Below are 3,796 nucleotides of genomic sequence, written 5' to 3'. Positions count from 1 at the left end.
AAAGTATGGCAAAGAATCATTAAATTATAGTTGTTACCAGTTGGTGAAAAAACCTGTGAGGTTATAACCATAACTTACAACACCAACCCAACTCAGTATGTAAAACAAACCTTTTCCCCTTACTATAATGGATAGTTTAATTTGTAAGCGTTAGTTAATCATGTCAAAACTATTATTGCACTGTAATTTTATTTCTTTTTATTACTAATTGTTTTATAGCTAAACACTGTTTCCTGATTGGCTGGTAGTTCGCTTAAGGTCGTCAACATAACATACTTTAACTAAATTGTTAGTTAAATTGGTAAGACTGTAACTTATGGACGACCTTTGAGCGACGCCCAAGTGACCTTGAGGATGTCCACCTACTTACTAGGGTTAAATGAGATTTCGATAATGTAATGAGAAGACGAAGATTATCAGAACTATGTGATATATTAGCGCAATACATTTCGAACAATCTGATCACACATATACTTGTTAAGAACAAGCCTTAGCCATACGAAAATTCAAACCCCCTTTGTGTATTCAAAAACAGTTTGTTCTCTCTTTAAACCTACCCTGGTAATATTAGCTTATTATCCAAAGTGATTAGGTTTCAAATTGTTTTCACATTATTTTGTCATTATTATCCTTGTCTATTCTTACCCCTATTTCCAGTCTAGTTGACCTTTTATTTTTATATATAAATGTTCTTAACAAGTATATGTGTTATCAGATTGTTCGAAATGTATTGCGCTAATATATCACATAGTTCTGATAATCTTCGTCTTCTTATTACACTATCGAAATTTATCAAAGGGACTAGTTGCTTTAAATGAGATTTGCAAATTAGTATGAAGAATTAGAATTAAGATTTACAGCTGGGCAGTAGGGTTGGGAATTAGAGTCAGGGTTTTCATTATGAACTGATATCAGTTATAATGGCATACTGCTATTTAGACATATGGATGAATGAATTTCGCGCTGAAATCCAAGACCTGCAATCTTAAATCTGATTGATTTGTTTACAAATTATAGTCTAACCGTCTTTTATCATATTAACTCAACTGAAAACAAAGTGTTTTATACGATGTTAGTTATTGTCACGTATCTATGTACACACGTTAGACAGCCACCTCATTACACTGTTCTACTTTATTCTGATAAATTGAGTTTCTATAAACATGTAACTTAAATATACCATTCCCTATATAATGATGTCTTTTTAATATTAACAACAAATTTCGTTCATTTACTCTACCCGCAATGCCAAAGAATAATTAAATAAAACTGTTTAAACCAGTTCAAAAATCGATAGTTTATTTGATAAGTATTGGTACAAATAATTGGAAACCGTTAAGATCATTTGTAAGGGTTTGTATTATCTTGTTACCGACATTAAGGACTGAAATTGTTCCGTTTCTTATATACATATATATGAAAGGCAATATAAGATAAAGGTTAGTTTCCGTTAGTTAATTACCAGAAAAATCTCTCTTTTTGTGAGCGGTACCATGAATATATGAATAACCCAGTTAATTTTTTGTAAATCACTATTTCTGATTAATAAGGTGATCGGTTTGTTTAAACAATGGATGCTTGAATTTACCTTATAAAAAATAGTAAGATAAATGACACATAAAATTTACTAGGAAAGAATAACTAAACCAAATGTGGAATTTGTTATATTACAAATATTAATTATGACTTAAATAAAATGGAAAAATGGTACATTCTAACAACTGTGATTATTTATAGTAAGTAACTCTTCCATAGGTTATCAATATGTACCATAACTGCTGTTGAAATAAAACAACGGGAAATATCGACTCGATTAAAATTATATTCAAATTAACATGATTCGGGCATTTATCATTTAAATTAATGGTCATTCCAACGAATAAGAATTAGTTTGGAAGACTATCAGGTATCAATCTCATGTCCTGGGACGTATTTCGAAATTTATACTTAAAAGTTACCGCACCCCACATCCCTTGGACTACACCTAGGGGGCAGAAACTCCCCACTATGTTTCAGTAGGGAGGTTCTCATCCTTCTCCGTAAGAGAAGAAAGATGTAGGTCAGATTTAGGTTACTGGAGACTGATGAGGACCAAAAGTTACCTGTAGACGTAGCCTACATTGATTTCAGCAAAGCTTTCAACAAAGTTCATCACAACCGGCTGTTATATAAGGTAAGAAATGTCGAGATTGGGGGCAATCTATTGATGTGGATAAAAGACTTCCTAGTTGGACGCCAACAAAGAGTACAGGTGAACTCCAAGTTGTCTAACTGGAAAACTGAGCTTAGTGTAGTCCATCAGGGTACAGTTTTGGGGTCAGTGTTATTCCTCTTGTAAGTAAATGACCTCCCTCATCTACTATCGTCATCAGTCTTGCTCTATGCTGACGATGTCAATATATGGAGAGCGATACAAAGTAAGGGTGATAGCTTAGAACTCCAAAACTGCCTAAATGGTCCCAAACCTGGCATTTGTCGATAAATACTTCCAAGTGTATTGTGATGTATATCGGTCATCAAGGTTCAGATACATACACAATGAATAACACTGAGCTACCTATTGTCCAGACACACAATGACTTAGGAGTCATCGTAATCCAAGACTTAAAGACTACTGCACACTGCCGTGCAATAGCCGCCAAAAGTTTTAGAACTTTATGGTCAATACGTAGGGCTTTTAGTCATATCGACGCTAAAACATTTCTGACTTTGTATACGGTGTTCGTGCGTCCTAAACTTGAGTACTGCATGCAAGCGGCTAGCCCCTGCCTAAAAAAATACAGTGAGCCTTCGGAAAGGGTTCAGAGAACAGCAACTAAGATGATTTCTGGAATAGCGAAGCTCCCGTATGATGGTAGACTGACCAAGCTAAACATATTCCCGCTATCATATCGAAGAACCAAAGGCCACTTGATCACAGTTTCAAATTGCTTAGTGATAAATTCGCACCTCATATGCCCTCATTTTTCTTGTCTTCCAAAACAGAAAATTTGCTAGGTCACTCCGAAAAAGTTCACAATCCCAGAACAAATTACTTGTCAGCTGACTATCGACTTTCCCATCGAATCATCAACGAGTTGAATTCATTACCACAGTACGTGGTTGAGGCTCCATCCATCGACTCTTTCAAAAGAAAATTCGATCAACTGAGAGACCATCATTGCCAGGACTAACACAGGCCATCAATAATTCTGTCCTTTCCAAACTGAAACTGAAAAATATAAGATATGCCCCCGTTTCTGTTCAGCTAGTGTCACTAAAGGTTCATGTAAATTTCTAGACGCAGTTGAAGGTCATATTAAAGTAAACTAATTAGTTTTGCAACGTAAAATTTCAGTGTAAAATCACCGAATCATAGTAGGAATTTATTTTAATAATGAAATCAGTATGAAAACAAAAAATAATGATGGGATAGAATTTCATGTTTATTGTTTATTAAATCTACTCCACATAAACAAATACACAGACTTGAAAACACATAAACATACAGATACATTTGCATTCATTAGACAGCCTTCATATTTATTTTTGTCTACAACCAATATCGATTGATCGGGACAAAGGCCGTAATGTATGTGTTTGTGTGAACGCTTATTTCTTTAAATAATGTGATGCTTTCCAGTATTTGTGTTGATCAATGTGGTTTTGTAGAAAAAAAATGACTGCACGTATTCTTGCCAACGAAAAATAATTATAGATCAGAGGGGGTTTTGTGGAGAATTTAATATTTTCATAGTTGAAATCATGGATCAATTGAAGCTAGACCACCATCGAAAACCTGGAAGCACTGGACGGC

The sequence above is a fragment of the Schistosoma mansoni genome, chromosome W, assembly GCF_000237925.1.
Source record: "Schistosoma mansoni strain Puerto Rico chromosome W, complete genome".
Taxonomy (NCBI): domain Eukaryota; kingdom Metazoa; phylum Platyhelminthes; class Trematoda; order Strigeidida; family Schistosomatidae; genus Schistosoma; species Schistosoma mansoni.
Note: the sequence above shows the minus strand (reverse complement) of the source record.